Source organism: Schistocerca serialis, chromosome 4 (assembly GCF_023864345.2).
Source record: "Schistocerca serialis cubense isolate TAMUIC-IGC-003099 chromosome 4, iqSchSeri2.2, whole genome shotgun sequence".
In the NCBI taxonomy this organism is placed as follows: Eukaryota; Metazoa; Arthropoda; class Insecta; order Orthoptera; family Acrididae; genus Schistocerca; species Schistocerca serialis.
The window spans coordinates 680,718,522-680,746,450 of NC_064641.1; positions in this window are offsets into that span (position 1 = coordinate 680,718,522).

Consider the following 27,929-nt stretch of genomic DNA (forward strand, 5'->3'; position numbering starts at 1 on the left):
TGTTGTCATATCGCTAGTAAAGACAGATTCCCTCCATAGGTGCTGTGGATTTAGTATAGACATTTTGCAGGCACCATAGCAGTTTACGTCTGATATTTGAAATAAATTGAGCTCTTAGCTTTGAAGAGCAAAATGAACGAGCATGACGTCACAGAAGCTTCCCGTCAGCATGTATTTACAATGTCTTTCATGTCACATCTCGTCAAGTCGCGTAACACTGTACCGAACGGCAAAATTGGGGTTTTGAGTCACCATCCCTAATATGCATAAAATGTTAGAGTATAGTATCAGAACTGAGGAGCTAACAACGACAAAGTTTGTCAATGGCCGAAGTAAACTTTATAACCTATGTTCTTAAGCAGTTATGTTTGGTAAATTACTGAGAAGTGAGACTACGTTTGAAAACATTGACAATTATTTGCTAGGGAAAATATGTACATTCATACACATCAAAGAAAGCTTCAAACGAATTAATGAAGCCTGTTAAACTTATCCATTACGTTTTTTCTTACATAATTAATAAAGTCGTAAACAACTGTATTTTACTCCTTCATTAAAGCTGACTTGTTTGCTTAAAATGTCATATGGTGGAATTTGCTTCGTCTACTTATGTTCTTATACTTATACAATGTGGCCGTCAGCGCTGTTGTGTTATCGTAAAACATAAATAACTTTTCGCCTTCAGATATACGTAAGAAGTGTAAAAAATATCCCAGTCGTCATGGAACATCTCCAATTTGTCACTAAAACAACGCGCTATTACAAGATAAAGATTATGAAGATGCAACAGTACAAAATCCACTGTTATAAGGAGAATGAGCGCGACGAAAATAGGTTAACTTAAGATGTTAAGTGACTGATACCGTCAAAATTTCCTTCCCGAGAAACCTTGACGTACCGTGAAATGACGTGATGTTCCGTTGACGACCTGTGCGAATACCTCCATTCGAAAGGTATTGTAGAATGTTTTGATGTTATGTGACAAGACGTGACGTCACCTGATGGCGGACGTGAATTGGCGTTAAGCAATCGACGTCGTCCCTAGATCACGTGACAATTCCAGTTTAATGTTGACAACATGCGCAGGACGCAATGCTCACTCCAGAGATATTTCTGCTCTATGATTAATTACTATCAGAGAAATAAATCAAGGACGTTTAGTTCACGACAACAGTGACTGTATCTAACCTGGATCCTGGATACTTCTGTCTTCTTACATGCCTCTGAGGTACATTGATGTGTGCTTCATAATAAAATCTACAGCTGGAACTGAAAAAGAAAGAAGCAACGTAAGCACGTCGAGCTTAAAAAAATATCCAGGAGAACACCACATTAAATACACTGGCACATGCTACCGCGGAGCTCGACATGAAGGCTATTTGAAGTCCAGCTCGAAACCACAGAAAAGATTTTGAAAATCCAGTAACACGACGGAGAGAACTTTGAATCTACTCTTACCTACGCAGAAGAAACGGAGTTTGATCCACTGCAGAAAGAAGGAATAATTCATCAATACGACGGAGAAGGATTCAGAGTTCAGCCTGGATTACGAGACGACTGGAATCTACAATTAATATAAAACAACCAGGACTAAAACGACAAAGCACGTAATTGGTAATTATCGTTTATTTGAAAGTTTTATTAGTTGTAAAATCACGAATAATTAGTGAAGTGTAATTATTTAATTTTGGGCACTGCAAATTTTATTGTAACTAATCTGTGGTCCTTTTTGTTTCATACTCCTGTCTTGAATTGATTCATGACTATCACATAACTCCACTGAGAGAATGTTTCATCAGCGAAAGTTTATCTAAATACTGAAGTATTGCTGGTAATATTGCTCACGATTACGAAAGGTAAGTACGCCAGTAATTGAAAATTTGCCTTCTGCATAACATTTTCATATTAATGAGTAGTAGACCAATAACTGAGACTATTAATTATTTCAAGGGAAGATATTTTGTAGTTAGCGCTAAGTAGTTACAACAGTCTGAATTGCCCGGTCAGGTGCGTGTTGACATCCATAGGGAATATATTTTTTGAGAGAGTTAATTGGGATATTTGGCAATAGTACATTGCTATTACCAGGGTGGTATATAAGGCTATCGTGTTCGTATGGCAATGGTTCCGACCAGAAGAGGAAGGCTGGATGCCGATAGAAGTAAGATCTCGGATCACGAGAAAATTTAGCACGTTTTGATGACAATGAAACAGAAAACATACCTATGCCAGCAGTTAACAAAGTCAATAATCTTGAACCATCGAACCCTGGTCCCTCTGCCTCGGTTATTAAACACTGTGAACCTAATTCGGAAATAGTTCTACTCGAAAAACTTGGGGAACACATAGAATCAGTTGCAAAATCAGACGAAGTGCCTGTCCGCCAGATATCTTCATATCCGTTTACGGCTCTTCTATTGAGATTAGACGAAAAACAAGAAGGAATATGAGGTGACTCGCTCAACTAGCAGAGAAAGATAGAGAAAAGGACCAAAAATGGTTCACATGGCTCTGAGCACTATGGGAGTTAACATCGGAGGTCATCAGTCCCCTAGAACTTAGAACTACTTAAACCTAGCTAACCTAAGGACATCACACACATCCATGCCTGAGGCAGGATTTGAACCTGCGACCGTAACGGTCACGCGGTTCCAGACTGAAGCGCCTAGAACCGCTTAGCCACACCGGCCGGCAGAGAAAAGGAAAAGAGAGAGGAAGAAAGGAATAAGCGGTGACTCGCTTAAATAGCGGAGAAAGACATAGAAAGGCAAAAATACAGGAAAAGCAGGACAGAGAAAGGGAAGTAAAACAAGACAGAAAACCCGCGGAAAGGAAAAAAAAATCTTTGCGACATATATCAGGTCCATAATGAGATGGCTGACATAAACACGATGCACGAAAGTTTACTAGCCATAGTTGTTCAGTTAAAATTTGTACAAACAGCTCAGCTTAAAAAGTAAGACTCCGATTTTCCCCGTTCAGAAATGTAATGTTGTTGGACGTTTTGGGGTTCAGTCACAGACTGTAAAGTATCAAATACAGGTCGATGTTGTAAACCAGAAGCACCTTCTTGGCACTGAATAAATTATCAGTCTCTTGTATTTGGGGATGGGATTTCCTGTGCGGGAGACAAACTATAATGGACGTCGAGATAGGAACATTAGTTTCAGAAAGTAAAGGAAAACAGTATAAGGCTTGACCTTACGAAAATGCCGGAACAATACAGACAATATTGCGACTTGTAACGTTCCCTGGCAAACTCACACTATTAATAAACTAAAATTTAATTGTACCATATACGCCGCTATAAAGCAATTTGTAAATACTGTAATTATTTAACAAAAAATATTATTGAATTTTGTGTAAAGGACATTCATTATTATTGTAATATTTTCTGTAGTAATATTCTTTCTGTATTTAGGATGGTAATATTTCTATATTCATAATATAATTGCGAAATGTGTCAATATCTGCGATAACAAAAATGTAAAATTCAGCCACAGATGAAAATAATGTTATATGATTACAAAGAGATGTTAATAGTCAGCAGTAGTATAAAAGCACCACGTACTGAGTATTCTTTGGTCGTCTCCCTGTAGAGCTGAAACCGAGAGCAAGCTGTGACGAAGCATTTTATGAATGGGTAGACGTCTTTTGTCTGTAGCTAGATTTAGCCGCCATTAGAGGAGAAATTACAAACTAATGTGAGTTGAATATTTGTTGTGGTTTAAATATATTATAATTTATCAAAAGTGTGTATTATTAATGTAAATTAGCTTGCCCATGTCATCTATAATATTTCTTTAAGGAATTTTCAGCATTTTTAGCGGTGTTGCTGGGCTGTGCCGCGACCGAACGATTTGCAGCGGCGGCACATTTAAAAAATTGTTCCGCTAAGAAAAATTAACCAAACCCGTAAATCGGGAACAGATAAAAATTAGCAGTGAATTAAGAAAACGTTCTTCTTTTACAGCGATCCTGAGACTTACGGATTTTAAATTAGTTGACATTTGTGCATTCATAGGCGGATAGTTAATGTTGAAATTTAACAATTTTGGTTCTTTCAAATAACTTAAATGTATAGGGATGTGTGTTTTATCAGTGATAATTAAACGTCGGCTTGGCAATATTTAACCGTTTTCTGCTAATAGAGACAGTCTTGTGTTCCATAGCTAACGCCGGGAAAGAATTCAGTAAATATTAAAAAAAAAAAAAACCACTGCATTTAGAAAATGTGTGCCAAGGCCGAATTATGTAAAGGATTTAATTCTCAACTAAATATTCTTAATCAGTTAGTATGAGTTCACGTAATTTTAAATGTACTTAGTTCCGTGTAAATGAATTTTTATTACCACACGTAAATGAGAGGTTCTACAACAAAGTTCGTTCGTACGTACAGAAAGAAAGAAAGGCAAATTAACTAAAAGCAAAAAATTTAAAAAAGGTAACTGATTATTTACTTTTATTCTTTAATGAAATTCCATTTAAATTGGCAAATTTCATTAAAGACTTTAGTTAGACTTTGTATTTTGTCTCTTTTCTTGTATCTCAAGAAGTTCGTTTAAGTACAGTGGCCCGTAAGCCTTCTGACACGTAACAGAAAATGTTAAATGGAGGCGTTGGTATTTTATAGTCCGTAGTTGGAACTTAATGGTACCAATAAATAATTAGAGGCACTTGAGTTTTACAAAATAATGTTCCTATGTCATTTACAAAAGCCATCACCAATCAGCTCACTGAAATATTAGTTTCCACCGGAGGCCCGTTATGTGAAAATACTCAGCTTAACATTCTCTTTTGCCTGAATTATTTAGAACCCGAAAATATGGTTCACTTACGTTATAAAGGTAGTGATCCTTCTCAGACTAATTTCATGTGAATATTGTCATTGTACCATTACCCAGTATAACTGAATATTTTTTTGCAAGAGACTGATGGTTCAGCGTGATCAGTTATCTCTTGTAATCCTCACAGCTAGAATTAATCGTTTGCAGTTGTAGCATTTCTTTTTGTGTGTGTGTGTGTGTGTGTGTGTGTGTGTGTGTGTGTGTGTGTGTGTGTGTGTGTGTGTCGATAGAGGCATTTTCTGTAAACTATCAAGAGATTATAGGCATGATGGAGAACCATCTCTATTGTTAGTATATACATTTTGAGTGATTTGCATTCCTGTTCCATGATTTGTAGTACACGTACTGGAACCTGTCATCCAGCATACATACCAATTACAATGCTGTGTAAACGATACAATATTTTAACAGCAGAGACTTATCACAGATCTACGTTAATTTTTAAAAAAAGAAAACATTGTTTTAGATTACTAATAGAGATTTTTCACGTTTATTTGTGCACGTGGTAAAGATCATTTCACAATTTTCTTGTGATACCTTATTTCTATTCCTCCATGTGGTTCGCGATTCATTTCAAAGTCACCGTAGGTTTTGACAATAAACTGCACGGTTTTCGGATAGTAAATTGATAGTTATTCACTAATTTCCATGTTTCCGTTGATCAGAGTCTAACATCAGCAACAACCTAACAGGTGCCGTCTGTAAAAAAACTCTCAGCCATTGCCACCTCATAAAATGTTCCATACCAGCACATTTTCGTGAACTAGCAACAGTGAAAATCTCTATATTTGTCTTTACGAAAATCAAGAATAAACTTTTATGTGATATCTCCATTTAAACGCTTGTGGGAAACTTAACTGCTAAGCATAAGGTTCATTTACGTACAAAACAGTGACGAATAACGTCATGAAGCACAAACATTATTAGGAGGAAATGAATAAACACTGGTGAGGAACAATTTTGAAAATTTCCCTTTATTTCGCCAATTAATCATTTATCAAGGTGCAGAATTAGAGAATCAAATACGACGAAGATGAGCAACAAAAAAATTTTTCTCTTCTTCTTCTTCGGCGTTTCACCCTAGATGTTATCGGTTTTCGATGACCAGAAGCTGCTTCCATTCCAGTCGCCTGTCCTATATTTCCGTATGTCATTGCTTCCTCTCTGTATTTTTCCCATCTTGGCATCAGTCTTCCTCTCCTTCTTCTTCCGGGCGGCTTCCAGTACAAACTCTTCCTTGACCATCTAAGGTTGTTTTCTGTGTGTGTGCCCATACAACTGAAGCACACCATTCTCTGAAGTTATTGTACTGAACACATTATCCCGATTTGCCTCCGTACCTCTTCATTGAAAATGCTGTCTTGCCGCGTTAGTTGTAAACATCTTATATAGTCCACATCCTCTGATCTACTTCTCTCCCTAATTTTTCTTGTTTGAGGCCGCATCTCAACTCCATATAGAGCTATGTTGTCGACCACACCGTGAAATTTTCTCTCATTACTGCCCAACCAAATTTTATTACAGCACATCATCCCACGGAAAGTTTAGTAGCCCTCTGATCCATTGCTATTCTGGAACTATATCCTTACCAGATGCACCAGTGTTATATTTCACTGTTGCCTAAAATTTGTAGCTTCTGCATGATTTTATTTCTCCTTCCAAACGAAAAAGTTTCAGTTCCTACTGAGGCGGTAGCCGCGGCGACCCTGGGGCCGCACCATCACGTTGTCGCCCAGCCTCTCCGCCCAGCAACGGCGGCAGCCGCGTCTGCGGCGATCTGCAGGCGGCGCCTCCTCTCCACTGGAAACTCCACCGTCTGGGGCGGAGGGCAGCACGGCGACCGTCCAGGTAGTGGTCGCATCGCTCACCTGCACAGAAAGCAAAGGCTCACATTAAAGTACTTACAGATTCACTGTTCCTGTACATGAAATTTATGTCAACTAGATTGCCGTGGCAGTGACTTAGAACTGTAATTCAGTGATTCTCTTTTTAAGCTCTTTCCGTTAATGTCATTTACCGGCTCTATGCTCCTTTTTCGCGGTCGTGTCCCAATCGAGAGGCATTCAGAATAAATATGAGATACATGAACGGCTGACTCCACAATCTGTACACTCTTTGAACTGGATCAGACTTCCCTGACTATTCAAGTAGTTTCATCCCTCTTGTTCTCCCGGCTAATCACAATGTTGCCTTACCTTTCCAGTCTCACGCCCGTCCTGCTGCGAGTCCTGTAGCCCAGGACGCTCCTCCACACTGACGTCCGCAGCATCACCTGACGTCAGCGTCTTCTGCGGCTCGCGAGCCCTCGGAGGAACATCTCCCTCTTGACCTGGCGCCCAACGGAACTGCAGTCGCACCACGTTGTACTCCTGTGGACGTTTCGGTTTCATTTTCATGGTATCATTCATTCTTTTTATTTCGTTTCTTTCCTCTATATTTAACCATATCCTAAGACATTCACTTTTTACAGTAAAGGCTACTTTTAATCTAATACTACGTTACTATAGAGTCATACAATTACTTTAATCTCTTCTATGAAAGCCTTGGGTATTTATCTGAATTAAGTTGGAGAATTTTCAAGGCTATCAGGCGGTAGTAGAGGCAATATAATACCTTGTCCGTCGACCTAAGAAGTTATAACCGAAATTGTTGTAATGAGCCAAGTGTTTAAAGCATGCTGCTGTGTGGCTTATATACGTATCAGTTTAATACGCTGTGCTGACAGCTCTATATTTCGTTGCGGACAAGAGTACCTGAATACATAAAGTAGTTAAAGGCACTCCTAGAAAACACGATGAACTACAGGGCGAGTGCACAGTTCCGCCAGTGTTAACTTTGGACTGAGTATTGGTATCACCCTACGGTTAGGTTCCATCTTCTCCATTTGTGTGTTGTTTCTTAGTGAGGGAACAGAAACACAAATAATGTATTTGACGATTTTGGCCTAGAGTGGACACGGAGGTCAAAGGCATGACGACGTAGGTGGTCACACGGTAAGACGTACAGCTGTCCAGAACACACCAAACAAGCAGACGCCTATCCAGTCATTCTTCGGTGAAGTAACGAAAAAAGACTATTCCCCTGAAAACTGGTCGATGGGCTTTCCCAAACTGATCAAAGTTTCAATGTTTTCTACAAATGATTGGTATGTATGCTGACCACAAAGCATAATGATTACAAAAACTGTAATTTGGAGTGGCTACTTTAACGTGCTCCAAGACTCTACTCCAGCAGGACATTGTTGGGACGACGGAAGTCGTCAGCTGTTTGCCTAGAGGATTTGTCATTTATCCGCCAAAACTAGGCGTAAATTAATAAATGGTTAGTGTTTTTGCCAATAAAGGACCTGAAGAGCAACTTTAGCATTCCCGTGTTGATAGTATACCCCATACGTGTTTAATGACCTCAGACGGAATCTGACTGACGTGTAAAAATATGTGAGAATGGCGAGACCTAGCTTACGAGGACAGTACTGATGCCAGAGATGTAAAATGGGTTCGTCTGTGGCGAGTGGCTCCTCCATCACATCTGACGACTCTCCGAGCCAACGCAGTGGTAAGAAGGTATCCCCGTAAAAATTCATATGAGTGTGGTAGAGTAGAGATACCTAGAAGTGTCACAAGCTGATGGCACGTAACTGTGACAGATTTGGAAAATGTAAAATTCCTCACGATAATATGCAATGTAATGTGGTGGCTAGTGACTGTTATATGTAGAATATGGATTGCCCTAAACGAGAATGTTACGTTCTTCATACTCCTCGGCGTTGCTCACCTGTGGGCTGAACTCTACAGGGTCAGCGTCCTCATCGCAGACCGCGATGACACGAAGATCTTCGCTGTCTGTCTCCCGCCCACAAGGGAGACAGAAGAAGGCGAGGGCTCTGCGGAACATCTGCGAAGATAAAAAATTACATCAATTGTTGTCCCCAACCCACACGTCACTCGAACAGAATTGCAGTGGCTCGGCTATGGAGCGTTAGGCAATCGGAATATTCGGGACGGGTACGGCGACTGATTTGTACGGGAACTTCCACGCGTCATCAACATGCTGCCGAAACATAAGAAAACCAAACAATTTATCGTAATGTACGATTTTCGCCAACTTTAAGTACTAGCTCAAAAATACCACTTTTGATCTTCGACAAAGCAACAGTGATCATTAACAAAACAATTTAAGATGGGAATTAATACTACAGACTGAGGTGATAGTAGATTGGAAAGTCAAACAAGTTTGAGATCATTGTTTTAATACATTAATAAAGATGGTTTAACTTTCTACTGTTGTTTAGAAATAGTATGTGAACGATGTAAGTAACGAGAGACACAGTGGAACGTAGCGGACTATCCCTATGCAATTTCTTTCACGACGTAGGTACTAAGGGATGCCACATGGTCCACGAACAGGTGATCGTTATTCATTACGAACGGGTAATTCAGAATGTAAAATGAGATGAAAATCTAATACTCAAGGAGAATTGGAATGCGGTTTTGAGGGAAGGAGTCGAACAAAGCATTACAGAAGTGGGTTTGGTAGTAATAATGAGAGAGCAGAAAGACTAATTTAGTTATGCAATAAATTTCAGATGGTAACAGGGTATACTCTGTTCAAGAATCACGAGAGGAGGAGATAAGGCGACCGCTACGGTCGCAGGTTCGAATCCTGCCTCGGGCTTGGATGTGTGTGATATCCTTAGGTTAGTTAGGTTTAATTAGTTCTAAGTTCTAGGCGACTGATGACCTCAGAAGTTAAGTCGCATAGTGATCAGAGCCATTTTGAGGAGATAATCTTGGAAAAGCCCGGGAGGTAAAGGAATATTTTAGTTGGATTACATAATTGTCAGACAGATATTCCGCTATTAGATATGAGACTGCAAGGCGTACCGAGGTGCATATATAGACTCAGATTACAATTTTTTATGATGAAGACGAGGCAGAGCTTTAAGGGGCTAATTAGGTAGAATCAATGCGCAAGGAATTGGGGTACGGAAGTACTACGGAATAAAGAAATACGCTTCAAGATCTCAGAGGGTATAGATACTGCAATAGTGAATATTTTACAGGGCATATTAGTTGAAGAGGATTGGAAATGTCTGGAAAGAGCAGTCACTGAATGTGGTGTCACCGCCAGACACTACACTTGCTAGGTGGTAGCCTTTAAATCGGCCGCGGTCCGTTAGTATACGTCGGACCCGCGTGTCGCCACTATCAGTGATTGCAGACCGAGCGCCGCCACACGGCAGGTCTAGTCTAGCGAGACTCCCTGGCACTCGCCCCAGTGGTACAGCCGACTTTGCTAGGTTCACTGGCTACATACGCTCTCAATTGCAGAGGCGACAGTTTAGCATGGCCTTCAGCTACGTCATTTGCTACGACCTAGCAATGCGCCATATTCAGTTACTATGTCTTCTGAACAGATAATATTGTGACTCATGTACCGTCAAGAGCGACGTTCATCATTAATGGATTAAAGTTAAGTATCAAACTAATTACGTACGCTTCTGAATTCTAATTACTTGTCATGTTCCAGACCTCACGTCAGTATAGTTCTTCCCTCCTCACGCCAGCCTGCGTGAGCTAAAACGCGTGCATTTCGGCCTCCACTAGTAACACGGTGTTGGCTCTTCAGCCAACACAACACTGAAATTGGAGAGAGAAACGTAGGTACAAGGAAAGTAATTATGAAGAAGACATGGGTAACGGTAGGAATACTTCAGTTGGTTGACAAGAGAAAGAAATACAAAAATGTTGAGGGAAATTCAGGAATACAGAAATACAAGTGACTTAGGAATGAGCTAAACCGGAAGTGCAGGGAAGCTAACGCTAAATGGTTACATGAAAAATATGAAGGAATAAGGAAAAGGAATGACTATCGGAAGGACCCGACTCAGAATACAGAAAAGTCAAAATAACCAACGGTGAAATGAAAATCAAGGGCAGTAACATTAATAGTGTAAAGGGAAATCCACTGCTAAAAGCAGAGGAGAGAGCGGATAGGTCGAAAAAGTGGACTGAATATGAGGATGAGAAGTGGTCTGATGACGAGATAGAGAAGAGATAGGGGATCCAGTATGAGAACTTACAAGAGCTCTCTATGACTTCAAATGAAATAAGACGGAAGGGATAGATAACTTTCCATCGGATTTGCAAATATCATTGCAGAAAGTTAGAAGAAAACGGCTATTCACGCTGGAGTGTCCTCATTTGGAGTACTGCTGCGCAGTTTGGGGTCATTACAAGTTCAAAGAAGAGCAGCACGTTTTGTACTGATATGATACAGGATTTAGGGTGGTCACCACTAAAACAATAGCGTTTTTCGTTGCGGTGGAACCTTCTCACGAAATTTCGATCACCAGATTTCTTCTCCGAATTCGAAAATATTTTGCTGACACCTACCTAGATAGGGAGAAACGATAGTCATAACAAAGTAGGGAACATTAGAATTTGCACGGAAAAATACAAGTGGTCTTCGAGATTGGAATAACAGATAATAAATATTGTCAAGGTGGTTCGATGACTCTCTGTTAAGCTTAAGAGTGATATGCAGAGTATCCATATGGATGTAGGTAGACGTAGATGTATGAGACTGGCGATATATCATCAGACTTTCGAAAAAACATCATACTCACAATTAGGAAGACTGCAAGAGACGACAAGTGAGAGAATTATCGCAGAATCAGATTAACACGTCATGCGTCCAAGTTGCTGAGGAGCATAATACGTAAAAAATTGGGTAACTGAAGATGTGTTAGATAATGATCGGTTTGCATTAGGGAAAGGGAAGGGCACCAGATGTGGAATTCAGATGATATGTTTGATAATGGAAACAAGACGACAAATCAAGCCACGTTCGTATGGCCCATATTGTGTACTGTTTTGCAATTCTCACGGCTCTACATTTCAGGACAACAGATGATAACTTCGACTGTACACTTAAAGCAAATCATCTTGGTGACGTCTCTGTAAAAATAGCAGAGACTGTCGCGGGACAAACTTCAACGGAGAAAAGGTTGCTACTATCTCCGGCGACTTCACTTGGCAGCACTGAATGCAGTCACATAAACATTCAAGCATTCAGTACGTGACGCACATCTACAAAAGCAGGCAATAGCCTATGTTACTTTCAGCGTGTTAAAACTATATATGCCATACGCGTTGGACGCAAAAATAACGAGAATCGTTTTACAAAATATCGTGCATTTGACAGAGCATTTTCAAAAAGGAAACACCTTCAAAATAGTGTACGTCTTAAAAGTTTTTCTATCGTTGGAAACTCGTCTGAAGTTACGCTGTTTAGCAGCCCAAGAAATTTTTTTCTCACTTCTTCCACATCTTGAAAATTCTTCCAGGTGTCTTTTCATTCTTGGTTAAAAGGAAAAAAGGTCACAGGGGGCCAAGCGCGGTGACTGGGGTAGGTAGGAAACGTTACCATTTAATTTTTGGGAAAAAAACTACCTGACATACAGAGCTGCTTGCGAAGGGCCGTTGTTGTGGTGCAAAAGCCAATCTCCTGATTGCCACAATGCGGGTCGTTCCCTTCTCGCTGAACTGTGATACCCTGCGGTACTAATTAATGGTGGACGGTCTCCTACCTCACTGCGTAACTTAACCGTTTTAGCACATCAAGGCGTTAACTTTGGTTAACTGTGGCACCTTGGGGAACGAATTAATGGTGGACGATTTCCTACCGAAAAAACAAAGCAACATTGTCTTCACATAGGATCTCACTTGCTTCGCCTTCTTTGGTATAGGTGCTGAAGGAGACTTTTGCTGGCACGATCGTTGCGTGGTTCCTGTATCGTATCCATAACATCACGAGCCATCATCTTTGCGTTAATTCGCAATCAGTTTTTGCCTGTTTTTTTTTTCAATTCTCAGCACACAACCAAACAATTGGGTCTTTGGTCGTCATAAGGTATAATGAATTCTACTCTGTTAATGATGAAAGTCTATGTGAATGCAGCTTGCCGCTAACTTGGTGTAATGTTTTGTCTGTACAGAAGTGTATCTGTCGCCTTTATCGCTCTTTCACTCTCACACATAAATCGGTACAATAAAGTCAGGGCTTCGTGTTTTCTAGTTAGGCTGATCCGTGAAAAGACAGACAAACAATTATGCTAATGGAGGATTCTGAGTAATTTCTCGAATTTCATTCGCTCTCTCTCTCTCTCTGTCCTTTATCTGTGTACAGCTTAACTATATTATTTACGTGAAATCAGCCTAGTAGAATCTCTGGTGGAGCCCTTCGTCTTAATATTCAGCGGCTGGCTTGCTGGAAAAGATCTTTACATTTGTTATTATTCTTAAGCGCTGCATTCAGTTGGGAAAATCGATCGTTTGAACAATTCGTTCAGTTTACGACAGATCTAAAATTTCAGATGTGGACGAAGCCTTTTTGGACGATTTATAAAAACTCAGAGATTGCAGGCTCTCTTCGTCACAGCTGAAACTTCCCAGTTAATTACAGGGCCCAGACAATCATCAATGATTCAAACAGAGAACTCATTCGTCATTCACTCTAGAATAAAATGGTCACAAACCTTATTTCTGAGGAAAATTATATATTGAATCCATTTCCGTACATGTTCCGTTTTCTGTTGGTTCCAAGTCTCATGTAATTTTCTTTTACAGGTTTTTCTTTCTCTTTATCTATCACGCTAGCGGCACAAACTTTCCTAGCTCGCTTTAGCGCGAAGAAGAGTAAATAAATCTCCTTTAGCAATCCGACAATCTTCCAACCGATACTTCCGAAGCTGTTCCTCTCTCTCTCTATAATAACCATGGAGCATACATTTCTGTACCTCTGTTGTTCCAAAGAATAAACGTACTAGAAAAATACCTTGGCGTCGACGAGCTGTCGGCGCATATTTTACTAGAAAATCTGATCAGATACTTTTCAAACGTAAATACATGTGGATGATTTGGTTGACCATTATTAATTATTGCGTGGTAGAGGGTAATTTTCCGTGGGGAGATTACAAAGGGACACACTGGGCTAATTTTGCTGCAACAAATTTCGTCTTTTAGTCTTCACTCAAACTTCGTTGGCATGTATTCCAGGATGTTCCATTCATTTTCAGCAATTCATCGATTGTTTTACGACGATCAAATATGAACTGAAAATGGACTTTTTGAATGTGGTCGTCCGTTCTGGAAGTCGACGGACGTCCCAGTCGTGATTCGTTTTAAAGTGACATCTGACCATTTTTAAAACGAAAAACTGACTCGTAAACCCTTCCCTGGCTCAAGCCTTCTTCCCCATAAAGCTACCGAAGCGCTGTGCCAATCCTGCTGCCCATTTTCCTGGCAGAAAACAGAACGTGATGTTAGCACTTTGGTATTTAGCGACTTCCATTGGAAACTCACCGAACGCGTGAAACATCACTTGCAGTCAGTCACACCAATACCGCTGGGGCAACTCATATAAAGTACTGTCTAGTGAAGGCACCTAACGGGAGGACGAGAAACCAGCGTTCTATTGACTTCCAGAAAAAAATTGTCCCCCCTCGTATTCTAACTCAGATCTTTACCTTTTGGCAACAGCGCTGAGTAAATAACTACTCGGAAATAAATATACAATCGAAAATAAAATTTTATGAAGCGTGAGACTGAAGTTTAAGTTTAGACAGCAGAGAGATTCGGACAGTTCAACTGGTAACAGCGTCGCTGGCGGAAGAGAGAGCTATGGTTGCGAGCCAATACTTTGCACACGTTTTCAGCTTGACTGTGAGCCCCATTACAGCAAACAGGCCATTACTTAGTGCTTTTGCAACCGAGGCGAGAATGAAAAACGACGCCCTGCATTTTTTAGTACCATCGACTTCCCCTCCGTCTCTCCACAACAACCAACATCCAACGGAACTTATATCAAATGTCCTATTATACTTTTAATCACTAAAGTAAGGTGACCAGGGCCCGCCCGGTTGGCCGTGCGGTCTAACGCACGGCTTTACGGGCGGGGAGGAGCGCCTGGTCCTCAGCACGAACCCGCCAGGCGGATTTGTGTCGAGGTCCGGTGAACCGGCCAGTCTGTGGATGGCTTTTAGGCGGTTTTCCATCTGCCTCGGGGAATGCGGGCTGGTTTCCCTTATTCCGCCTCAGTTACAATATGTCGGGGATTGCTGCGCAAACAAGTTCTTCACTTACGCGTACATCACCATTACTCTACTACGCAAACATAGGGGTTACACTCGTCTGGTGTGAGACGTTCACCGGCCGGAGTGGACAAGCGGTTCTAGGCACTATAGTCTGGAACCGCGCAACCACTACGGTCGCAGGTTCGAATCCTGCCTCGGTCATGGACGTGTGTGCTGTCCTTAGGTTAGTTAGGTTTAAGTAGTTCTAAGTTCTGGGGGACTGATGACTACAGCAGTTAAGTCCCATAGTGCTCAGAGCCTATTTGAGACGTTCCCTGGGGGTCCACCGGGGACCGAACAGCGCAATAAGCGTGGGTTCGCTGTGGGGCGGCGGAGGGGTGAAGCGGATCAGATGGTTCGAACGGCTCTGAGCACTATGGGACTCAACTTCTGAGGTCATTAGTCCCGTAGAACTTAGAACTAGTTAAACCTAACTAACCTAAGGACATCACACACATCCATGCCCGAGGCAGGATTCGAACCTGCTACCGTAGCTGTCTCGCGGTTCCAGACTGCAGCGCCTAGAACCGCACGGCCACTTCGGTCGGCTGGAGGGGTGAAGTGGACTGTGGTAGTCGTCGTGGGGTAGTGGACCACTGCGGCTGCGGTGGGGGCGGAGCCTCTCCGTCGTTTCTAGGTCCCCGGTTAACATACAATACAATACATACAAGGTGAGCAGGCGTCCTCGTATTCTGCGGAGTGTCCTCGATTTTCACAGTTTCTCCTCAGTTCCTTTAAAACTGATTAAGGACAACAGATGCACTCATTTTTTAAATTTTGAAAATAATTGAAGCAGGAAGAAACTTCTGAACATTTTAAAATACAACTTAACTGAATGTGCCAGTGCAACCGTATTTGGCATCAATTACTTATTTTATTTAATTCCAAGAAATGGAATAATAAATATGTGGAACTATTTTCTGGTGCGAATTAATTATTCCTTCAACTTAGAAGCTATGCTGTACTGATGGGAGACATGTCGAAGCATCAGAGTAGTTCGTACCTGAGATGTTATCGCAACTGGTGAATTTTATTGGAACTTGAGTAATCACTCAACAACTTCTTCAACTTTCTGAATGGCGTGACAAACTCAATTATAACTTTATCAAGAAATACAACATCAATGTTATTAATAGTATCTGTGTCTCTGTTCAAGTTAACGAATGCTTCTAACGGCTCTTTACCTAACAGTGCACGAAGCCTAGTGTCTTTGCGCATTAAAGCAGAAAATAACCTTTCGCACGTTACTAGTGTAAATTCGAAGTGCAATAAGTAACACAGAGATTGCAGAACACACTAGTGTGTTGACTACGCTGAGACAACAGAATGTGCGCATAAGCCACGTAATTTCTGCAATTATGTCCCGTCGATAGACAAGTCGTGACAATCTCTTCTTGGTTATTATTTGTGTACAGGTCAAAATGTAGGAAAACCACAGCTGATTTGTTTCAGAAAAAAAACAATGTAGTTCTTTTCTCGTGCTGTGAGTGTCAAATATACAGAAATAGACTTACAGCCAGTCACAAACTCACTTTTATGTGTGAGTAGGATGATCTCCGCTTACCTTTTACTCCTTTTATATATGCTGAAAGAGAAGTAAATAATCTACTTTGTGAATACGTGATCAAAGATCCACAGGTAATAATAGTAGAACTGAAAAACATCAACAGAACCACTCAATACAAGTGCCGCCTGACAGATGATCTGCAGGGAAAAAAACAAAAAGAGAGATTGAGGGAGGTATGGCACCAAGTCGCAATATGATGGTTAGCACGCGAGCGTGTGCAGCTCCAGCACTCGACAGAGACGACTAAAGATCATCTTTGTTTCCCGTTCGTACTCGGTAGCGAGTGCTTCAGTTTTGAGATTGGCAAAGGCAATGTGTACTTTCGTCAAAGCAAGTAAAGACTTATTAAGTAACTGTTCTGTGAGCTTTTGAAAAAATAGAGTGTTTTAATTTTTCCTCTATTATATTTTACTCCTCACTGGCTTATTTTTTTCGCTATTTGATTTGAAATTAATTTTTATGCCCTTTCTTGCCCAGTCTTGACTTATGGTAAAAACGGCTGTGACAGCAAAAACATCGCTGCAGAGTGTGAGAATCATTCTTGAAAGAGAATCGGAAGTTTACGCACTGTTGAAAATTTGTTACATAGATGTGCAGGTTTCTGTTTATTATGAGCACACAACACATCAACGATGTATTCCAGTTACGGGGCCAGTTGCCAGTTACGCAAATTACGCAAGAATCATTACAACTGATAAATCACGTAGCACGAAATAAAATAATAAAGAAACGTGACACATGGGCCTGTTAAAAAGATTATGCATCGCATGCCGCAACCGTTAATGAAGGCCGAAATGAGACGGTTACGTAAACCTACTTCTGTAGCCTGTAGGAACAGGTTTCATCGTTAAAATGGTGTTGAAAGGACTAAACCTCTAAAAACGAGTGATACTTTTCACTGAATAAATTACATTACAGATTTCAGCAGTATTAGAGTATAGTGCATGCCCTCATCGGAACATTATTATATGGATATGAGAAGTCTAGGAAAAGATTTTGAGTGTTCACTTACCTGTTCCTCAACAGAATCCCGTGTGATACTGGCTTTCTGGCTTCTTGTTAGAACTCGAAGAAGTTCAGACACCCTTCGAAAGCACGTATCTCTGTAAGATGTTACTTAAATAGCTCGCAACACTTAATACAGCAAAAGTAGCCACTCAGAAAAAGTTCACTCGTCGCGAATAATTATCGCAATGGTGCCAGGCAACGGCTCGTGACGTATCGCGCGATGTTTCATTGTTGAGAGCGTCGTCCTGGACCTATGATGAAATGTGACAATCGTTTTCACTTACCACAGCTTTTTTTATCGGTCTTACTCAATACGTAACTGATTTACCAGTATCGTGGTTCTTCAGAATAGTAATAATAGAACATTAACAAACAAATAGAATCGGCATTTCTCATTCCGACAACTCAACTTGACAATATTGAATGAAATCCTGGATTAAAATGTATCAGTTTTGCTTCTCTGTAATGTAAGGCAATGTCTCACTTTACAAGTTTATTGAAATGACAATACTGATCAGACAGAAGAAACTAGGTGTAATAGGAATTATAGGCCGACGCATGAAGAACTGAGCAATAAGTATATTGCTTGGAAAAAAATTTTGCTTTGAAAGAGATCTCTGTAAAAGACCTCTTTCAAAGCTACAGCATAACTAGTAGAATCTAAACCTGTAGCCTTAGACATATTTTTCAACAACTAGAACACGTTGCCTCGTCCAGCAATGTTTTATCATGTTTAAAAGTTCAGAAATATCTAAACTGCTTTCCGCCTGGTATTTACGTAACCCAAATGACGAAAATTTTTTGTGGGTCTTCTGTTCTTTATTCGGCGCAGTCGTCTGATTGTACAGAATGTTTACCACCATAGACCATTAGATAACATTCCTCTGTCTGCCAATCAGTCCTGATGCAAATTAATATTTCGGCAATGCAAATGTCACGAAACAAGTTACTGGAGATGACGCAGTCTTCGAAGCTTGTAAAATCAAATTCAATTCAATAAATGGCATTTCGGAAAGCAAGTTTGAGCCTTAAATTACGTGACTATTGCCCCTGTTAATTAACCACAAAAGCTCTTAAATCAATAACAAATTTTGCTATATATTTAAAACTTTTGTGTTGGACCTACTGAAACTAGTTTTGTGTCAGACGTAACGAAACTCATTTAGACTTGAGAGAGTGACAATTGGTTTCTAGAACCAGTAACATGCGAGTTTTGTATACGTCCTAATGAATCTCTGTCTCTGTCCTCTCTCTCTGTCTTCCCCTCTGTATGCTCGAAATGTAATTAAACGTAATGCTTTTTCTACCATTTTTCGATGTGCTTGCGGCCGTGGGAATGGACGAAGTGGTGTGTACAATTGTCTCAGCGAGCATTACTCCGCCCGCACCAAACTATGAAGGTGAGCAAAATAATAAATATGTGATCCACTGATCTATCACTGTGTTTATGCGTGTGTGTGTGTGTGTGTGTGTGTGTGTGCGTGTACTAGCTACTTAAACGACGTGCTTTTTTTTATAGAAATACCCATATTTGATTAAGTCCCTAGTTCGATCTAACAGGACTTGACAGACTCTCGAATACCTAAGTGTACGCATAAAAATGTTGTATTCATAAGATGCTTATGAAATGTTATTGTTAACTAATCCAAGGAGACCTGAATACGATTACAGATCAGTTCTGTAGGTCAGATGTACAAAACTCCACACTGGGATGCGTCTCATCATTAACGACTGCATACGTATGTAGATGTAATTGATATTCCTCAGTATTTGCGTGCATTCCGTATGAGATGTTCTTGTTTCTTTCCTAAGTGTTGTGATTGCGATACGACTCTGTGCGTGTCTTCTGGAGGGGGGAGAGCGGGCGGGAGGGGGGGGGGGTAGTCTCGACGCCTCAGCCATGGAGTTACAGTGGTGAGCCAAAAAGGTTATGAACACTGCCCACCACGAGGCTGAACGCTGCCTGATGGCGCTGAGGGCACGTGACGTGTAAGAGAACTACATGAGTGGACCAGAGACGAATGGGGAATCATTCTAGCGACGATAAGTGGCGCAAATACAGATATCTGCCGACTTAAACGACTGTGACAAAATACGGATGGTTGCGGCCCAATGCCTGGGAGAGAGCATTTCGGAAACGGCGGAAATGCTAGGCTGTTCGCATGCTATTGTCGTGAGCATCTATTGAAAGTGGTTGAAGAATCCTGTAACCACGAGTAACCGATAAGAAGTTGGACTCCCATACTTAATCACAGAACATAGGGAGTGGAGGCCTGCTCGCTCTCTTAAGCAGGACAGGCTTTGATCTATGGCAGGTCTGACGACAGAGTACAGTGCTGGAGCAGGCACAAGTGTTTTGGATCGCACGACTCAGAGCACAGTGCCGAACACAGTTTTCCGCAGCAGAGGACACCTACGCGTTCCCATGTTGACCCATAAACAGCGTCCGTTAAGATCACAGTGTGTACAGTACTATCGAGATTATAGTGCGGGTCAATGGAAAGTGTCACCTGGTCTGATTAATCCCGTTTATTCATAAACCAGATCGTTGGTCGTTCCCAGATGTGTCGTCATCCAGGCGAAAGACTGTTCGAAACATGGAGATCGCGACTGACACAGTACGCTGGGAGCAGTTTAATGTTATGGAGAGACATTCACCTCGGCTTCGATGGGACCTGCGTCGGTAATCAAAGGAAGCATGACAGCTGTGGACTGCCCTAACATTATTCAGAACCACATGTAACCCCGTATGTTTGATGTCTCCCTCAACAGCGATAGTGTCTTCAAGCACGTCACGAGGCGACAATCATGCTGCAATGGTTTGAGGAGCGTGATAGTGAACAGATGTTGATGTCTTGGCCATCAAATTCGGCTTATCTGAAAGTGGTAAAACCCAAACGGGACGCTATCTGATGCTAGTTCCGCGTCTGCAAGCCAACCAACCGTAAATTACAGGAGATATGTGACCTGTGCGTAAGTATCTGGTGCCACAAAACTGTGGAAATCTATCAAGTACTTGTCGAACCCATGGCAAGCAAGAACATTGCTGAACTGCTTTCCAGAAGTGGGCCAACACGCATTTAGTAGGTGGTCATAATGTTTTGGCACGTCAGTGTACAACCCATGACGCCTTTCTTCAGCGTGAGCTCTTTTGGAATGACGCCAATCATCCGGAGCAGATACATAAGTCATTCATTGATTCATAGAACAAGTGATAATAATTTACGCTTGCAAACAATACTTATCATACGTCTATGTCTTCTGTGTGGATGATGCCATGTCTAAATGGGTCGATGACACAGCCGCTCATATGGTGATGCTGAGCTGTATAACGTAATACAATCCCATATTACGGTCAAAGATCCTGATGAAAGATTGAAATTCCTATGTGGCTTTATTTATTTAGCTGCGTAGGATCAAAATGGCTCTGAGCACTATGGGACTTAATTTCAGAGGTCATCAGTCCCCTACAACTTAGAACTACTTAAACGCAACTAACCAAGGGACATCACACACATCCATGCCCGAGGCAGGATTCGAACCTGCGACCGTAGCGGTCGCTCGTTTCCAGACTGTAGCGCCTAGAACCGCTCGGCCACCCCGGCTGGCCCATAGGACCAAATTAAGGAGCAAATCTCCAGGGTCATGGAACGTGTCGGTACATGAAATTACAACATAAAAGTAATAACAGATAAATATAAAATATTAATGAGCCCGAAAAAATTAATCCATAAATTTAAGTAAACGCAATCAACAGTACTACAAGAATCAGCTTAATTTTTCAAGGAACTCCTCGACAGAATAGAATGAGTGACCCATGAGGGAACTGTCAGTTTCGATTTGAAAGCGCGTGGATTATTGCTAAGATTATTGAATTGGATTGTAGCTTATTGAAAATGGATGCAGCAGAAGACTGCACACCTTTCTGTACAGCAGTTAAGGATGTCCGATCCAAAGGCAGGTTTGATTTCTGCCTAGTATTAACCGAGTGAAAGGTACTTATTCTTGGAAATAGGCTAATATTGTTAACAAGAAATGACAATAAGGAATATGTATATTGAGAGGTCAATGTCAGAATACCCAGACTCGTGAACAGGGGTTGACAGGTTGTTCGTTAACTTACACCACTTATTGCCCGAACCGCCTATTTCTGAGCCAAAAATATCCTTTTAGAATGGGAAGAGTTACCCCAAAATATAATACCATACTACATAAGTGCATGAAAATAAGCAAAGTAGGCTAATTTTCCGTGCCAAGCGATCACTCACTTGAGATACCGTTCGAATAGTACATATGGCAGCATTAAGTCGTAGAACAAGATACTGAATGTGGGCAGGTATACCTATCAGCTGACTTCAGTCTAAAGAAAAGGTGCATCGCTAACATCAACTACTACAGGAATTTTTCTATGAGCGATCCTACCCCACCCACTACACTGTCACCTATAAGATTTGCTAGCCTCCCCTTCCCGTACCTACTGGGGTGCAGGCCATGACTAGTGAAACTCATAGACCCAACTGGTACCACTGAAATGTGACCCATGCCCTCTGCCATCAGCGCCCTCTTCAGCCCCATGTTAACGCACCGAACAGCCACATTAAGATGAGACCGATCATTACGCTGAAACAGTTGCACGAAATGTACATTAGTGCCACCAGTTTGACCAGCTATCTTTACCAGGTCACCACCTACATCATATTCCTTGTCCCTGTCAAGACTGTTCCCTGGTCCACCCACTATCACTACCTGATCCTCCTTTGTAAAATTCCTACGTAACTCCCTTATGCTGTCAGTCATCTGAACCAACCCTGCACTACGCTTCACAATGCTGGTAACCTGATACTCACTCCCCAACACTTCCTGCAACTGCTGGCCCACAACTCTGCCGTGTGAACTACCTAGCAGCAGAACCTTTTTCTTTCTGTTAGACTTTGAAACTGACCTAGGCCTCCTAACTACTGAAGACTGCTGCATGCTCCCTATATCTACAGCTATTATTATTTATTCTTGGTTTTTGTACTAAATACCACTGTAATCAAGACGACCCATACTGTAATCTGTTTTCGTGGCTGTACCGATGCTGTTAATTTTCTGCATCAGTACTAGAAATGAAATGAAATGTCGTGTGGCTAAGGCCCCCCGTCGGGTAGACCGTTCGCCTGGTGCAGGTCTTTCGATTTGACGCCACTTCGGCGACCTGCACGTCGATGGGGATGAAATGATTATGATTAGGACAACACAACACCCAGTCCCTGAGCGGAGAAAATCTCCGACCCAGCCGGGAATCGAACCCGGGACCTTAGGATTGACATTCCGTCACGCTGACCACTCAGCTACCGGGGCCGGACATCAGTACTAGAAATTACTATTATTATTATTATTATCACAGCTTTCTGTATTTGTCTCTTACATGTTGTTGTTATGGTCTCTAGTCCAGAAACTGGTTTGATGCAGCTCTCCATGCTGTGTCTTACATATATAATATTTATCAGTGTCGCTTCTTACTTTGAAGGAGTACTGGAACGATCCACTGGTGTTGCACCACCACCACCAACAACAACAATACCAACAACACGGCAGCGTCGATGATGCTATCGTCACTGTCATCACTGAAGGACCCACCTCCGTCTCAACCCAGTCTCCCGTTGTGCTGTTAGGATTGACAACGCTGCCGCGATTGCTGCGAACATCACTGGCACAATCCTTGCAACCTTGCCCATCTCGACATCGTCTTGGACCATCTCAACATTCCCTGGAGCATCTCGATATCGTCCTAGATCTAGCAACAGCCCGCTGACCAGCCATGTTATTACACGCCTGCACTGGACTGCTATACGGTTGCTGGCAAATTTGGAGTTTGAATCTCTCAAGATCATATAGACAACTCTAATGCCGGCTACCGAGACCATGTCGCTTTCCTTAATTCTCCTGCTACCACTGTGTTCAATATGACCTCATAAGAATATTATGTTCTAAATATACGACTGTTTGCCTTCTTTTATTTACAGAACATTAAAATGTATTCATGGCTTTTGTACTGAATACCACTAGGGTCAATACGACCAATACTGAATTTTTTTTCGTTTACTAAACGTAACTTTTATAAAAACCGAATGGAGACTTTCATTTAATAGCTGCAATGTATGTTTTAATGTTAGTTCACTAAAATACTGACAATGTATCCTGTGTAAATTGTTTGGGTTCTTTATAACCCCAGTGACACTCAGTCAAATAAAAAATATCTCTCGTAATAGGTGGATAACATGAGGCTGTCCATTTTGGAAAGTGAGCTCTCCAGAATCGTCAACGACTTGCACTATCCAGCCACTAAGTGCAGTGTAGTTCTCTGCTGGGTACTCATGCATTCCCACTGGGCGAGGTGGTGCAATGGTTAGCATACTGGACTCACCTTTGCTAGGACGATTGCTCAAAGCCGCGTCCGGCCATACAGATTTAGGATTCCAGTGATTTCCCTACATTGATTAAGGCAAATGCCGGGATGGTTCCTTTGGAAAAGCACGGCCGCTTTCCTTCTCCATCCCTCCCCCGTGCTAGGTAGTATTCCATCTCTATTGACCCATTGTTGATGGTATGTTAAACACTAATCTTATCCTCCTCCCTAAAGAGAAGAAAGTAATGGTACTGAGGTAGAGACCATTGTCTACATGCGCATGATAATGGCGTGGTGCTGTATCACAGTGCTACTCACCTGCAGATTGGTTCAGAGCTTTTGCCATGTGTGGCATACTGGGCCATCTTTCCGAAATGCAGGAAAGGGGGTAAAGTAAGGCACTCAGCCGCGTACACAACCCTGATGTGTACTCGTGTGTCTTCGATCCATTGTTGGGGGTCAAGGTTTACCTTACTTACAAAGGATTCTTCCATTATGCAGGCTTGTTTCAGCATCCAAAATACAGATGAGGGGAATAAATTTTGCTTTTTATGGCCACTTATGTCTTACTATAGAAATTATAGTGTTTATCCTGAGCGTACAAGAACATACCATACATCTGAGGTATGGGAATATTATAATTTCAACAGAATCTCATTCTCGTTAAACTCTGCCCTAATAAAAGCTAAGAGGCAGAATCTGGATTATTCTCCTCGAATTTACACCCCAAAATTCTGAATGAAGAAGTTGACCTAGTAAATACCTCTCTTATACACATATTTTATGAATTATTTACCAACATAAAGCGTAATGTACAGCCATCTAACAACCAACAGCCGAAAAATATTATTTTATTACACTCTTCAACACATAAAATAATTTCATCTCAATTACTTGATATGTTTAGATTTTATGAAGGTCGAACTTGTGCCATAGATTTGTTTAGACTAAGTTTCTTATGATGAATACGTTTTTGATTTTCTTCGTGGAGTATATGATGTACGAAACATTGCTCCAATTGTAACAAAACAAAACTGTAAATACATCTGTTTGCAACTACTAGTGATACACTGAAGAGCTACAGAAACTGGTGCACATGCCTAATATACTGAAGAGCCCCCACGAGGACGCAGAAATGCCGTAATACGACATGGAATTGATATGAGAAATGTCTGAAGTAGTGCTGGAGATAATTGACACCATGAATCCTGCAGAGCTGTCCATAAATCCGTAACAGTAAGAGGAGCTGTAAATATCTTCTGAACAGTTCATCGCAAGGCATCGCAGGTATGCTCAATAACGTTCAAGTCTGGGGAGTGTGGTGGCCAGTGGAAGCGTTTAAACTCAGAGGAGTGTCCCTGGAGCCACTCTGTTTCAGTTCTGGACGTGTGAGGTGTCACATCGTACTTCTGGTATGTCGAAAATCTGTCAGAATGCTCAATGGACATGAAAGGATGCAGGTGATCAGTCAAGATGCTTATGTACGTGTCACCTATCACTGTTGTATCTGAACGTATCAGGGGTCCCATATCACTCCAGCTGCACACACCCCACCCCATTCCAGAGCCTCCACTAGCTTGCACAGTCTCCTGCTGACATGCAGAGTCCAGGATTCATGAGGTTGCCTCCATATCCGTACACGCCCATCTGCTCGATACAATTTGAAACGAGTCCCTATCGACCAGGAAACATCTTTCCAGTCATCAATAGTCCAATGTCTGTGTTGACGGGCCCAGGTGTGGCGTAAAGCTATGTGTCGTGCAGTCGTCAAGTATACACGAGTGGGCCTTTGGCTCCGAAAGCCCAGATCGATGATGTTTCGTTGAATAGTTAGTATGGTGACACTTGTCGATGGACCAGAATTGAAATCTGCAGCAGTTTGCGGAAGGATTGCACTTCTGTCACGTTGAATGATTCTCTTCAACCGTCATTGGTGCCTTTCCTGCAGGATCGTTTCCGGCCACAGCGGGTTCGGAGATATGCTGTTTTACCCGATTTCTGATGTTCACGGTACACTCGTGAAATGGTCGTACTGGGAAATCCCTACTTCACCGCTAGCTCGAATATGCAGTGTGCCATCGCTCGAGCGCCGGCTATAACACCACGTTCAAACTCTCTTAAATTTTAGTAACTTGCCATTATAGCACCAGTAAGCGATGTAACAACTGCACAAGACACTTTTTGCGGTATATAGGTGATGGCGACCGCAGGACTGTATTCTGCCTGTTAACATATCTCTGTATTTGAATACGCATGCCTATACCAGTTTCTTTGGCGCTTAAGTGTAAGAGCATATATAAAACGTAATAAGTCAACATTTTGCTAAATTGCAATGACTGTGTAACATATTGTTAACTGACGAAAGTTAATTCAAGTATTGTAATCTGACAATCCAGTTCTTCAATGACGCAATAAATTTCATAGTTTAGTAATATCTTCTGTGCTTCCATGTGCAAAACTTGTCTCTACCTCTTAGCTCAAATATAATTGACTACAAATTATGTTTTGGATTGAATGACATGAGTTCAGGTTACATCTCTATTAAATAACATTTTAGCAGGCATTAATGTGTAAATATCGTGAATATGGTGCACAAATGAATTTTCTTGTGACAAATGTGCAAGCGGTTTCTTAACAAACGTGCCTTTGGGTACACCATTTAATATAAATACACTGGACTCCTGTCACTTCGTTACTTTCAGTGGTATTGCTTATGACACCGTTTTCAACATCATGTAATTTGCCTTTTAAAATTTGTAGTCCACTCCAACGTTCAATGTAGCTACATGAAACTGAAAGTTTAATCATATGAAATGGTCATAGGCCCAAAACTGGTAGTGATTTATATAAATTACCTCCAATTGTGACTAGTAGCGGATTTTATTCAGCGTTGAGCTATAATTTTTAGCTTTTTGCGAATACTAGGCTTTTTTGGTTCATGTGTAGCACTGAATAATTTATTAACTGGGTTTGTTTTTGGTTCTACTCCAAATGCACGATTTATGTATTTCGTGGTAGTCTCGGAATACTTCTTGGTATGTCATGACTTCTAGTAGATACATACCATACGGAGGTCAAGAGCGCATTATCATACTAATTCGTGAAGTTTTGGGCAGGCTTGTATTATGGTTGGTTTTTGTATAGGCATCGAAATATGTCTGCCCTCAAATGAATTTAGTTGAAGGCTATTCAAGTAATAGTGAACAAAAAATAAATTTGTAGGCCCAAGATCACCTGAAGGGATATGCAGAGTAATCAAGTTCCTGGACAAATACTGTTTTTAAAATCATCAGAGCTGCATGTGACACTTTCTTCTTGATCGCTTTTCTCATTCAAAGAAGTATCAGGCATTGGCTAGAAATTCCAGCAGCGATGTAAACATTCTGGGAAACTGTTCATGCTGTAAAATAGCCACTTTGTGCCACCAGGTACAAAATACTGTCTTTCATCTTGTTTTAGAACACTACTCTTCGCTTCAGGAGACGTTTTGCGTTACAGCTTACCCATTAATACCTTCTCAAGTTGCCGACGTAAGATACCAGATCTCCTCAGCTCAAAATATACTGGATGGGAAATTTCGGTGACGTTCAAGCCAAAATTTAGAGCGTATAGTATACCTACATCCAGCTTTCGAAGCTTGCTCATTGAATACAAATTTTTCATGTCGGTAAAATGGTCAGTTATCACAGTTAGCAATTTTTGGACTAACGACTTGGATCATAGTGATAACCGTAAAGACGTGCTTTATAAAACCTCGTTTATTTCCTGAAGGGAGAATACAGTAACGTCAGAACTATACAACATGAAGGAGAAACTCATATTCGAAGTTGATTTCTTCGATGGCGTTCGTATACTACACAACAAAAATCTTTCAAGCTGTCTTCAGTGAATTTTCAATCATGAAGCTCCGCGATTACCTGGTTTGACGCTGGTCAGTGGCATCATCCAGCACTAGCGCGCTTCTGGTTCATTCAGAGGAAA